The 14604-nt window shown below is 41.1% G+C and overlaps 1 protein-coding gene across 2 annotated transcripts in view; it reads left to right on the top strand.

Annotated features, from left to right (window-relative positions):
- TOM1L2 (target of myb1 like 2 membrane trafficking protein) overlaps positions 1-14604 on the top strand; it is a 152651-nt gene that overhangs the window by 65577 nt on the left and 72470 nt on the right. The gene's annotated exons all lie outside the window — the stretch shown is intronic.

The raw sequence follows: 14604 nt of genomic DNA, 5'->3' as shown, positions 1-14604 counted from the left end.
GGTATCCTCAGCATTTAACATAGTGACTGACAGTGCCCTTGTCTTTGGATTTTTGTCTCTTCTCCTGAGCTTCTCCTAGAACTCTTGGTGTGTCCCACAGAATGCTTCCCATTGATGTCTTGGTCCTGAAGAGGGGGAAATAAAGAGGAGGATCAGATAAACATTTTGGAAACTCCAAGCACAGGCATGGACAGTTGTAGTAACTGGATGACGCGGGAGTAGGGGTTCAAGAATCAGCCCCATGCAAAATATAAATAGTGTCCTACCTGGCTATTGAGAATACATGATGGGGGGGGGGGGCAGTGAGGTGGGGTGACACAGGTTCTTCGAGTGCAGGGGCTCTAACAAGACTTTTGAATCGTGAACCCTTTGGCCAGTTTGGCTGAAACATTGCTGTGGTTTCCTATGTTCATAACTGAAGGAAATGTTAAATTTCACTTAAAGTTAGTAATAATGAAAATGTAATTTTTTCCCATCCAAAGGCATAGTCCCCTTTAAATTTCTCCATGGAGTCCTTTGAGGTCCATGGACCCAGGTTGAGACCTCCTGTTCTAGAGAAACTTGAGTTCAAGGAAATATGTGTTCTGTCTGATGACCCTGTAGTTCAGGTAATGCAAGTCAGTTTGCATTAATCAACATCTGGAATCCAGTGGGAGCCACTTCCTTGTTTCAGTAGATAGAGGAGGGTAGGATTAAAAATTACAATGGTCCACAAAATGGGACTTCTCATCAGATCTAAAGGAAGGATTAATTATATACTGCATACATACAGCTATATGAGCTATCTGTCACTCAACCATAACATTCTATTGACTTCCCAGTTACTACTGAGAGATTTGTTAACTGATGCACCATTGTCTTAGTGACCCATCTTGCTGGAGACCCAGGGACCTTTTATAACTGGATCAGTGCTTTAGTGAATATGTCCACCCAGTCTAGGTTTGGGGCCCAGGAGAATGAAGCAGTGGTAGTATGGGTCCACTGGGAAGGTGGAATTGGGAAGTGGGGCATTGTATGTAAGAAAGATCATCAGGAAAGGAGGGGGAAAGAGTTCCTCCTGAAGGGAACTTTGGATCTGATTTCTCAAGCATGGGATGCTAAAGGAAGACAGGAAATCACTAAGCACCCCCCCACCCCATAATGGGGAGTTTTAGAGGCCTCCAGGCTAGTTTGCCACCTATACCACCCAACCCCTACCCTTAAATTTCTAGGACATCAAGCATGAATTCTTAAAAGAGGGGTGGTCCCAGGGCCATTTGGGAACAAAAGGTTATATGTACAAGATGATAGTAAGTTGGGATGAGGGAGGAGAATAGGTGTTTTGGGCCCTACTTGATGTGGTCTCCCACATCACCAAAATCCTAGGGAAACCTAAATTGGCGGGGGTGGGGGGGAGGAGGAAAGCCCATTAATTTACAAGGGTCAGTGCTTAGATCAGGGTAGGATGTTGTTTCACAGCCCAAATGTATTATAGGCATGAACATGCTCAAGCATTGGGGAACTGTGCCATTGTGACTCATTAGGGCACCCTTATGGATTGTACTAGCGGGCTGGACAAAATGAAAACTTTTGGAGTTGCCCCAGCAACCTCAGGTCACCAGTACGAAACAATAATAAGATACTGGGGGACGAGAGAAATATCTGCCCAAATCTCAGAAATTCAAGAAACCGATATTCTGATCTCTGCTACCTCTCTGCTTAACAGCCCTGTGGGGCTAGTATGGAAGGCCGGTGAATTGTTTGTTATTTTGTGAGTAATACAACCTATCTCTGTGGATTTTGCAGACATCACATCAAGGGTGGAGGAAATATCATAGGGAGCCAGGGAATGTTATGGAATGATTGACTTGAAGAAGACATTCTTCTTCTTAATACTTGTTATAGCAAAACAGTTAAGGTCAGTTAAGGTCAGTTCCCTTTAATTGGGGAAGGGATGCAGTATATTACAGTCATTCTCCACAGTTATTTGAACTCCCCTGCGTATTTCCACAGTGTAGTTACATGAAACCCAGAAAAGGGTTAACATTGTAACATTGGCTTCCACCACTATGTAGATGATGGTGTGATTCCCGCTGTGGGGCTGAGACCTGTAGATGACTCACTGTCTGCATCAAGCACATGAGAGCCCAAAGAGTTGGCAGTAAACCTCATCTCAGTGGAATGCAGCTGTTGACACCCTTACCTGACTCGTTCCTGCCTTTTTGGCCCACCCAGAGCACTATGGGCATACAGCCAGGTTATGGTAGACATTGGGGCTCACATTATAGATGACCTAGAGACAGATTTCCTTGAAAAGGCAGATCACTTGGTCCTGGCAAATAGACTGTCAATTTTGCATCTCCTTCCCACTGGGGAAGCAGTGGGTACCTTCTTAGAGCAATGGATCCCTTCTCAGGATGTGGAACTGCTGTGCCCCTACTGAGTGCAACAGTGGCTGCTGTCAACAGAGCCTTAACTAAAATGATCACATTTCCATTTGAGTACTCTGGAATCATTGCTTCCAACCGATGCACCCGCTTCCTAGCTAAGGAAATACAAAACCGATCATAGTCACACCCCATCACTTGGAAATTTCACTTTCCGCCATCATCCCAAGGTGCCAGCCTCTCTAACTAACATGAGCTGCTTAAGTGCCAGCTTACGTCTCATTTCCAGGATTAACCTGTTGGAGTGAACACCTAAAAGACTCAGTTATAGTCCTAAGCTGCTGGAACATAGCCCTAACTGGATTGTTTCCATCTCACCAGTTGCTTAGTGATGGTATCCCAAATGAGAGTGATGGGGGGGATTCGTAATAGGAATTACACCTTATGACAACACTTTCTTATTCTGGAAACTTTCACAATGGAGGCTGCTGAACTAAAGGTGGCATATTATTGCCCTGGGTGAAACTCATCAAATATTGCTCAACCCTAATGTTGACCTATCCATGAAAATGTTTAGACTCTTCACATCTCAGAATTAGCTTCCTAAAAATTAGTACTAAAAGAGGGAATAATCAATCTGGATTACTCAGGTAATCATGCATCACCAGCCAAGGGGGAAGTATGTGTCAGAAACAGGTGAAGACCTTGTGAGGCTGTTAGTCATGCCAAACCCTTGGATAAGAGTGAGAGGATAGCATCTTGTGGCCCCAGCTGTGATGAGGCAAAGGCCTGCCACACTCACCCTCAAGGGCCCTACAGCCCTAGTCAGAGCCTTCAGCACAAGGATGCCCACAGGCTAAGATGGTGTCAGAGTGAACCAGATTGACTGCTGAGTATGTGTGCATACCTTAGAGGAGCTGACAGAGGTGGGCTGGTTTGGCCTTCCAGCCTCGGGACTCCTAATGTGTCTTTGCTGACTTTGGGAAGCTGCAAGTCAGAAAGAGGATGATAAACTGCTTTTGTCACGATGTTTCCAGACAGAACTGTAGGGCAGGGTGGAGCAATGAGACATGAAGTCCTCAACCCGATTCCACGCTGGTCAGAACAGCACGCCAAGCATGCCCTACCTACCTCATGACATCATGCCTGCACTGCCTTACTAGCCTGTGTCCTATACAGAGGCAGCCACTCCTGTTTAGTCAGGGGCCACTGAAATTGTCATGTGTCTCTCACTGGTAACAAACAGTCAGCAGGAGTTGGGGTGTATTGTGGTGGACACCACTCTATACCTACCAGAATTAAACCAGGCTTTTAGAAGACAAAGCAGAACCAGGAAGGCAGGCAAATGAAGATGTCAGTCAATGAGCATTAATCATTAATTAATTAGCTCCTACTACATGCCAGGCATTGTGCTAACCTAATGAGAAAGAATACCTTACACCAGAGCATTAAAACTCTACAGGAATATACCAGGGTGGCTTCCCTTACCTAATGAAATCTGAGCTCCACATGGGCTGCTTCCACACAGAGATCATGAGGGTATCTAGGGAACAAAGAAAACGGAAAGCTGCACCCAACCGTCGTGTTCTTTTCTAGTTGTTTCTCCTGTATCTTAATTAATCATGTGAATGGTTCTTTAGCTCCAAGTCCTCACTGCAGTCTCTCTCTGTTTCTGTGTCTGCCTCTCTGCATCTTTTTCTCTCTGTGTTTGCCTCTGAGCCTGTCTCCTTCTGTCTCTGTCTCTCTCTTACTGTCTTTCTATCTCTGTGTCTGTCTCTCCATCTTCTGGCCCCCTCTACTGCTTACAAGTTCAGATCTCTTTTTATCTTTAGAAATTTTCCCTTGAGACTTCCATCCCCTGAAGCTGTTGTCCTATATCTCTCTTCCCTTTCACTGTTAAACTTCTAGAAAGAGTCTTAGGTATTCACCACCTTTACTTCATTACCACCCATTCACTTCTCAGCCTTTTGCAACATGGCTTCCAATGCCACTTCTTTCCTGAAACTGCTCTCTGAAAGATTGCCAATGAACACCATTAAATGCAATGGTATTTTAAAAATTCATTTTTATTTGATTCCCCTCCTCCACCCACTTAGAAGGCAAGAAAAAACAAAATCCATTACAAATATGTATAGTCACACAGAACAAATTTCTGCATTAGTCATGTCTGAAAGGAAAAAAGGAGAAAATCTGCTTCAGTCTGTACTGTTGAGTCCTTCAGCTCATTCTCTGGAGGTGGACAGTGTGTTTTATCACGAGTCTTAGAACTGGGGTTGGTCAATTGTGATTATCAGAGTTCCTAAGTCTTTTAAAGCTGATCATTTTTATGATGTTATTGTTATTGTTCTCCTGGTTCTGCTCACTTCACTTTCCATCAATTCATACAAGTTTTCCCAGGTTTTCCTGAAACTGCCCTCTTCATCTGTCCTTATAGCATAATAGTATTCTATCACATTCACATACTATAATTTGTTCAGCCATTCCTCATCTGATGAGTATCCCCTCAGTTTCCAGTTTTTTGCCACTACAAAAAGGGTTGTTATAAATACTTTTTTGTACATAAGAGTTCTTTTCTCTTTGTTTGATCTCTTTGGGGTATAGACCTAATAGCAGTATCACTGGGGCAAAGGGTTTGCGAAGTTTAATGGCTTTTTTGGGCATGGTTCCAAATTGCTTTCTGGAATGGTAGGACCAATCCACATCTCCATCAGCAGTGCATTAAAGTACCTGTTTTCCCACAGTCCCTCTAGCACTTATTTTTCTTTTTTGTCAGCCTTATCAATCTGATGAGTATGAGATGGTACTTCAGGGTTGTTTTAATTTGCATTCTCTAGTTATTAGTGATTTAAAGCATTTTTCATATAGCTATTGATAACTTGGATTTTTTCCTCTGAAAACTGCCTATTCATGTCCTTTAACCATTTATTAACAATGTAATGGTCTTTTCTCATTACTCATCTTCCTTGAGTTTCCCATCGCATTTGATACTGTTGTGTAAAATATTCTTCTGTTGATTCCAAGATATTTCTCTCTACTAATTCTTCTATCTGCCTGGCTGGTCTTTATCAGTTTCCTTAACTGGTTAATCACCCTCCTCCTCCCTTTTAACAGCAGGTGTGTTCCCCAACTGTTTGAATTATCTCAGACTTTCTTAGGTTCTCCTTCTGTACTGTCTTCTTTGGCAATTTCATTTGATCCCATGCATTTTAAATTAACTTTTTTAATTAGCAAAAATCTACCTTCTTTCCCTCCTACTGCTTTTCCGTTGAGAAAATAATGAAAACAAAACTCCTTTTTCAAACATGAATAGTCAAGAAAAACAAATTTCCATATTGGTCATATTAAAAAAAATGTCTCATTTTGCACTCTAAGTCCTTTACCTTTCTATCAGGAAGTAGGTACCGCGTTTCATCATTTTTCCTCTGGAATAGTGATATCATTACAATGATCAGAGTTCCTGAATCTTTCAAAGTTGTTTGTCTTTATAGTATTGTTGTCACTGTGTAAATTGTTCTTCTTCTTCTGCTCACTTCAGTCTACATCAGTTCATACAAGTCTTCTCAGGTTTCTCAGCATGCCTCGCCTCCAACATTACTCGTAACACAATAGTGTTCCATCATGTTTATATGCCAGAACTTGTTGGGCCATTCTCTAGATGATGGACACCCCTACGTTTCTAATTCTTTGCTACCACAAAAAGAGATACAAATATTTTTGTGAATCTTTAGTTACAGCTTGTTTTGCTAGGGACTAATCCTTCCCTTAACTGCTTTTATTTGCCCTTTCCCTTCTGTTTTTCTGTTCAGTGAAATGTATTGCTGCACTGTATATGTGTGTCTTCTTCTCCTCTTCTTTGACTAGTACAGATAAGAGAGTTCAACTGTCAGCTACTACCCACCCCCTTCCTCCTTGTTTTTATACACTTCTACTTATACATCTAGATTATGTGAGATAATTTCCCTAACCTCCCATCCCTGCCTCCACCCCCAGTGTTTTTCTCCTCCCCTCCCTTTCCATTCTTCTTTCAATATTATCAAGACGTAATAGAACCACTCCTAGACCTTTTGTATAATTAGATTTTCTTATTGACCTCTGATGATGATAGGGTTCAGAAGGGATTCATATATAGTCTCTTCATATTAGAATGTAAGTATTTTATCCTTGCTTACTCTTAGGGTTGTTCATTCATGTTTGCCTTTTTATGTTTTTCTTAACTCCTGTGTTTGAACTTCAGAATTTTGATGCAGTTCTGGCTTTTTCGTCAGAAAGAACTGGAAGTCCTCTGTTTCATTAAAAGTCTAGTTCAGAGGTGGGGAACCTGCAGCCTTGAGGCCACATGTGGCCCTCTAGGCTCTTTGACTGATCTAGACTTCACAGATCAAATCCCCTTAATAAAAGGATTTGTTGTGTAAAACTTGGATTCAGTCAGAAGGCTACACCCAAGGACCTAAAAGGCCACATGTACCTACCTCTGGTCTAGTTGCTCCCTTGTAGAATTATACTCAGACAGCTAGGTGATGCAATGACAGGCCTGGAATCAGGAAGATTTTTCTTCCTGAGTTCAAATCTGGCATCAGACACTTACTAGTTTTGTGACCCTCAGCAAGTCACTTAACCCTGTTTGCCTTAGCTTCCTCATCTGTCACATGAGCTAGAGAAGGAAATGGCAAATCACTCCAATATCTCTGCCAAGAAAATTCCAGAGGGGTCACAAAGAGTCAGACATGACTGTAAAATGACTGATCAACAAAAAGATTTATATTCAGTTTTGCTGAGTAAGTTATTCTTGACTGTAAGCCTATCTATATCCTTTGCCTTTTGGAAAAATGTTACATTCCAAATATCTATTCTCTTATAGTGGTAACTGCTAAATTGTATATGATCCTGACTTTGAATTCTTTCTTGCTTGCAATATTTTTTTTCTTTGACCTGCATGCCCTGGCTGTTTGTCATAATGTTCTTGGTAGTTTTCGTTTGAGGGCTTTCAGGAGGTGACTAGTGGATTCTTTCTATTTCCATTCTGGTTCTAAGAAATCTGGGCAGTTTTCTTCTTAGATTTCTTGAAATATAATGTTTAGGCTATTTTAGTGGTCATGGCTGTCAGCTAATCCAATGCTTCTTAAGTTTTCTCTTCTTGATCTTTTTTCCAGGTCAATTTATGGTATATCTTAGATTTTCTTCTATCTTTTTTCAGACTTTTTTACTTTGTTTTAGTGTTTCTTGTTGCCTCATGGAGCCATTGACTTCTATTTGGTACATTCTAATTTTTAAGAAGTTTGTTGCTTGGGCAGTGTTTTATACTTCTTTTGCCAAGCTGTTAATCCTCTTTCCAGTTCTTTCTTCCATAGCTCTTGATTTTTTTTCTTCCATTTTTTTTCTTCTAGTGTTCTCATTTCATTTATAAAAATACCTTAAAACTCTTGCTTTATCTCTTCTAGGATTTCTAACAAATTTGTGCCCAAGCTGTGTTTTTCTTTGAGGCTTTGCTTCTAGATGTTTTGTGGTCCTTTCCGGGTTTGTGTCTTGAGAGTCCCTTTTCCAATCATAGCTTTCTATGGTGGGATTATTTTTGTTTGCTCATTCTTCCAACCTGCTTCCTCACATGGAGCCTTAGATCAGAGCCAAGTTCTGCTCACTTGTGGAGGAAAAATTTTGGTTGGTCCTGCTGCTGCTTTTCTAGGGTGTGTAGTATTGTATTATTCTTTGTTCTCAAGGACAGCTCAGGCTGGGGACCTGCACGCTTTCAGCGCTACCACCATGGTCTGACCCAGAGCAAAGTCTGATACTGTCCCTCCGGTCTGAGCAAATTCCTCACCTCAGTTTAGATCTAAGTGACATGCTCATGGGCTTGCCCATTCTGAAGTTTGAGTCATCTGCTTTTAGACTCAGCCACTATCAGCTACCTGGAAAACTGCTGTTTCAAAGTAACAGAACTGTAGGTTTCCCTTTGGTTAAGGGATTCCTTCCCTGGGTATTCCTCTGCAGGTTTCAGAATGGTTTAGAAGCTGGAACTGAGACACCCCCCACCCCCAGTCCACTCTTGGCGTCCAAGTCACCCAACAGCTGCTTACTTCTGAATTTGCTCCTTGCTTGGTACTCAGTCTAGGGCTCATGACCCTAAGACATAGGTCCCACCTCATTTCTGCTCTGGATCTGTGACTTTTGGATAATGAGTGACAGAGCTGCCATGCTGCACTCTACAGAGGTTTAGGCCCCTCTGTGACGTATCTGGGACCTGTTCTTGCTGTGGTACATAACCTCTCCCTGTGCTGGAATGCATTCTGTGGTTGCTCTTGGCCAGACCTATCCCCAGTGTCCACAGACCTCTTTATCTGTCTCCCTATGCTGACTTTGACTGGAAAAATTACTCAGTGACCTTTTCTTGGATTTCCTGAAGAAATGGGAAATCTTTCTTGAGAGAGGTGGTAGCAGCTTGCTGTTCCTCTTCCTGTCATTCTGATGTCTTGGCTTCTCTAGCCTACTCATGGTTTCACTTTTGACCTTTATGACAGTTATTCCCAAATCTATACGTCTAGCCTAACTCTGTCTTAATCTCCAGTCCTGTTGTGTATTTCTACATGAACATCCCATGAAAACTTCATAGTCAATATGTCCAAGACTGAATTTATCTCACCCCCCCCAAACCTGCCCATTGTTCCAGCTTTCCTATTTCTTGCTGTTGTTTGGCACCTCCATCTTACTAGTCACGCAAGCTTGAAACTTCAAGAGTCATCTTTAACTTTTCCTCTACCTCATTCTCTCATTCAGTTAGTTGCCAAGTCTTTTTCGTTTAACCTCCACATCTCTTGCATCTGTTTCCTTGTCTCTACTCACATGACCTACTTTAGGTCCTCATCACCTCTTATGTAGACTATTTTTAGTAGTCTCTTAACTGGTTTCCCAACTTTTATCTGTACTCTTTCCATCCTTCATACATCTGCCAAAATAATCTTCTTAAGGCATAGATCAGTTCTTATCATTCTCCAGCTCAGAAATAGTGTTGCCTTTGGATAAAAAGTAAACTCAGCCTGCCATGCCAGGCCCTCTACATTTTTGCTCCTGCCTATCTTTTTTTTTTTTTTAAAGGCAGTTGGGTTAAGTGACTTGCCCAGGGTCACACAGCTAGTATGTGTCAAGTGTTTGGTCTGAGGCCGCATTTGAACTCAGGTCCTCCTGACTTCAGGTCTGGTCCTCTATCTACTGCACCACCTAGTGACCCCTATTCCTGCCTATCTTTTCAGCCTTTTTTTTTTCCCATTATTCACATTCTCACACTCATTGTTCCATCCAATCTAGACCATTAGTTCCGTCTCCATAAATTTTCCTACAGTAATTTATCTAGCATATCTTCTCCCCAACGATAGGCACATACACACACCCATCCTCTCTAATATCACAGCCCCTCCAGTTGTATGGAAAGTCTTTGAGAGCAATTTTACTTTTTTCCCAGTGCCTAGAATAGTTTGGTGGATAGAAGGATTTGTTTAATGATTGGATACATTTCCTTTTTTTTTTTTATTGCTATTAGACACTCTGTCTTCCAACTCTTTCAGTTCTGTTACTACTTACAGGAAGGAAAAAAGAACATTGTGTGCAAGAACCTAGAGGAATTTACTGAGGTTTCCAGTCTCCTAACATAAACAGAATGAAATGGCCCTGAGTTGCTACTTGGTTCATACCACAATGACTTTCACTCTCCTAAATAACATAATCATTAGGGAGGGCTGACTGCCAGAGCCATCTCTGCTATTTCCCAGGGTTTGTACTTAGAGTGCTGAAATATGACCTGGTTTCTTTAAGTGTAAGAATTATTCAACAAGCATTTATTAGGCACCAACTCTGTACCAGAAACTCTGTTGCATTCTTGGTGATATAAAAACAGAAATGCATTCAAGGTGCTTACATTGTATAGGGGAGACACAGGGTGGGTGGGTAGGTAGATAGGTAGGCAGATAAACCAATAGTTTAGCGGGAGAGGGTGCTAGTAATTGAGGGGATTATGAAAGGCTTTCTGTAAGAGGTAGTTCTTGAGCTGAGTCTTGAAATAAGAGATTTTCCCAAGGTGTCACTGAGGGAGTACATTCCAGGCATTGAGAGATGGCCAGTACAAAGTCACAGTGGGAGACGTAGTGCTGTGTGTGAAGAATCGCGAGGATAATTTGCCTATACTGTAGTTTAGGAAGGAGAGTAACGTATAATGAGGCCAAAAAGGTAGGGAATGATTTGGTCATGCCTACACTTAAGGAAAACCATTTTGGCAGCTGTGCAGAGGAAGGATTCAAGTGTAGACAGACATGTAGCTAGGAGACCAATTAGGCCACTGCAGTTAGTCCAGGTAAGAGGTAAATGAGGGGGGCAGCTAGATGGTGCAATGGATAGAGCACTGGCCCTGAAGTCAGGAGGACCTGAGTTCAAATCCGGCCTCAGACCAAACACTTCACAATTACTAGCTGTGTGACTGTGGGCAAGTCACTTAACCCCAATTGCCTAAAAAAAAAAAAAAAAAGAGGTAAATGAGGGTCTGAACGAAAGTAGTTGCTGTGTCAGTATTGTGAAAGGGATAGATTGAAGAAATGTTGTGGAAGTAGAAATGGAAAGATATGAAAATTACATTATTTCACATTGAATACTTGGCAGCGGCACTAAAAACTGAGGGGACCAGGAAAGGCCTTCTACAGAAGATACTTGAGCTGAATGCTGAAGGAAAGCAGGGACTCCAGAAGGCAGGAGGGAGGAGAGGAAAGTCATGGATATTCAGAATCTTTGAGAAATTGATCTTGACATCGTCCCAAGGAGATGTTGCATAAATATCATTTCTGAATTTCTTCCAGTTGTGTATTTCTGTACCCTATCCCAACTTTAATCTTACTTCTGTACTACCACAGCTTTCCAGTTCAGCCTTCTTCCTGCCAATCAGTTAGGGAAGAAGAGAAGTTTTATAATTCTTTGAACTGATAGTCCCTGCTGTGATCAGATAGTGCACAGCATTCAACCTGTCAGAGGAATATGTACCTGGCAAACTGAATTAGTATCTAACTGAGAGCTTGAGGTGTGAAAAAAAGAACTAAAATTATTCTCTCGACCCCCCCCCCCCCCAGTCCTCATTACTGTCATGGCTGATCTAACTACAGCTTTGGCCTGTAGTAGAAAGGAGAAGAGGAGGTTGGAAGAGGTCTTGTGCAACATTTTGTGTCCACTTCAGAATGACTGGGGTGGGGGGGAGGTGAAGGTAATAAATAAATTCCAGAAGATCTGTAATATCTCTCTTCTCATACCTATAACTGGATAGGATGTCAGGATGGAGCTGACTGGTCCTTAAAAAATTTTATCCTAGAAGGAGTAACATATACTTAGTTGGATATGTTTATGTGGTATCCCCTGTTAGAATGTAAGCTTCTTGAGGGCATGGCTTGTTTCTGTATTCTCTTTGTATCCCCAGCACTTAGCATAGTACCTGATATATAATTGATTGATTGATTGATTCAGTAGTTAGATAAAAGAAGGTAGGTTGGTCCCACTTGTGAAGTGAGGATATCCTAGCCACTACCCCCCCCCCCAAAATGTATTAAAGCAACCTTTGTGGTGTTATAGAAGCCTTCATGGTGAACGGGGAAAGATCCCCCTTCAATCCTCAATAAAGACTAAAAATAATAGCTAGCACTTATCTACATTTGTCTACAGTGTACCAGATACTGTGTTAAGTGTTTTACAAATATTATCTCATTTCATCGTCACGACAACCCTGGAAAGAAGATGCTGTTCTTCTTTTATTCCCATTTTTTATTCCCATATTCCCAAAATATTTCCATATTATTCCCATTTTACAGTTGAGAGAACTGAGGCGAACAGATTTGTCCAAGGTCGCATAGCTAGCAAATATCTAAGGTCAGATTTTAACTTAGCTGCTAACTACACAACTAAATAATTGTTCAAAGACCAGAATTAAACTTAGAAGTTGCTTTGATGAACAGACTTTAAATTTCTGATTATACATATTAAGTAAGTAGATCAAGTAAATGCATACAAAGAGTTTTGGGTTGGTTTTTTGGGTTTTGTTTTTTTTTTTTGGTAGTAAATGCGATGTGCCGATTGTAGTTAAAGAGTCTTTTAGGAAACTGACCTTTTCATTCCTAATGGCTCCAATGTTTGGAGATAGGGTTTCTCCTGGTGCAGTAGGATTGGTTGAAATTCTGTCCCTGATCCAGGGAGGCAATTAAATGAGTCTGGCAGCAGCAGAGGTTACAAATGCAAACATTTTCTGGGAAAGCTGGCACAGCCTCTTCCGAGTATGTAGCTTACATGGGATAATATACAAATAGCTTTTTCTGTTCCTGTATTGGCCCTTGGTAAGCCATCTAGCTAACTTTGTCATGAAATGTGCTACAAATCCTGAAGAGTAAAACTAGTTTTCAAGATCAGTAGAAAATATAAGGGGGTGTAAAAGTGAGGAGATAATTCTATTTTCTTTTTTTTTCTTATAGTATTACACAGTAAAAAGAATGCTTATTTTTTATTTTCATCAAGCACTTATTTCTGATGATAGACTTGGGATACTTTTCTAGATGCGTATGTGTCTACATGAAAAGCCCTGAAGTTGGGAGTCAAGAAGCCTGATCTTCAATCCTAGCTCTGCCACAAATTAGCTATATGTCCTTTCATCTCTCTGGGCCTCAATTTCCTTATTTATCAAATGAGGCACTTGGACTAAATGATCTCTGAGATTCCTTTTTGTGTTAACGGTCTGTAATCTAAAGGTGAAAGACCTTTTACATGTTACATGTTTTACGTGTTACATGTCATAAACCTATTTCTCTCTCCATTTTACTCAGTTTAGCAGTTGCCTTATATGTCATTTTAAATACCATATATGAGAATACCAAACGGAAGAAGAGCGTAAGAATGCATATGAATCGAAGCTGTGAAGTTCTCATTGTAGCTGACACGCTGGCCTTATAACAAGGCATTCTCTTCCTGTTCTTTCAACTATACATCCTAGTGCATTATTATTTGGGAAATGTCCTCGTTATAGGATACGCAGCAGTCCTTGTGTGTTTCTTGTCTATATCTGTTCCACAGAAATATTAAGTTTTATGTTTTGTTCCCACTAACACTATTGCAAACTCAGCTCACTAGCTTAGATTTTAGCAGGGCTAGCCAGAGAGGAACAGATTTAAATTTTACTAGTTCTGTCTGTATTCCAAAATTGTAGCATGTTGACCTAAAAGGGAGAACTGGGGAGTCCATAAACTTTTCCCCCCCAAAAAGTTATGCCTTTTGTTTTTACATCAACCTGTCAGCAAGCATTTATTGGGTGCCTACTGTGTGCTTGGCACTGTACTAGGCATTGGGAGTATACAAAACCAAAAAAAGAGATAGTCCCTGCCCTCTGGGAGCTTACATTGTATCAAGGGAGACAACATATGCATACACACACACACACACACACACACACACACACACACACACACACATAAAATAAATGCAAAGTAATTGCACTAGCAGCCGGAATGATCAGGAAAAGCTTCATGTAAAAGGTGACAGTTTGAAAGAAACCAGGGCTTCTTAAAGACAGGTGAAGAGATGGGGGCAGCTGGGTGGCTCAGTGTATAGAGCACTGGCCCAGGAGTCAGGAGGACCTGAGTTCAAATCTGGCCTCAGACACTTGACACTTACTAGCCATGTGACCCTGGGCAAGTCACTTTAACCCCGATTGCCTTACCAAAAAAACAAAACAAACAAACAAACAAAAAAAGACAAGTGAAGAGGGGATCATGCATTTCAGGCATGAGAGATAGCTTATAAAAGGTATGGAAGCTGGAAATAGAAATGCGTGAGAACAATGACATGCAGGCCAATTTGAGTAGATTGTAGATGATATATAATGATGGAAATGATGTATAGTAAGTTTGAAAAAGTAAGTTGGAGCCAATTTGTGACGGGCTTTACATACCAAACAGAGGAGTTTGTGTTTGATCCTCGAGATAGCTGAGGAGCTAATAGTTTCATTTCTGTATGTATGTCCCTACCTCCTAACAAGGCTTCCCATGTAATAAAGAGAAGGAAAAAAGGAAGAAAAAAACCAAACTTAGTGAAAAATAACTAGCTGCATCTGACAACATGTGCGTTAACGTAGTGCCCCGTCTCTGACATGAAGGGAAATCAGGGCTTTTTTCTCAGCTCTTCTCCAAGACCTAGCCTGATCATTAGAATTCCACAGCATTTAGTTTTGCTTTTTTTT

The sequence above is a fragment of the Vombatus ursinus genome, unplaced genomic scaffold (assembly GCF_900497805.2).
Source record: "Vombatus ursinus unplaced genomic scaffold, bare-nosed wombat genome assembly UNPS02014807.1, whole genome shotgun sequence".
Taxonomy (NCBI): domain Eukaryota; kingdom Metazoa; phylum Chordata; class Mammalia; order Diprotodontia; family Vombatidae; genus Vombatus; species Vombatus ursinus.
The sequence above is the reverse complement of the archived record's forward strand: the minus strand, read 5'-3'. Positions and strand labels throughout refer to the sequence as shown.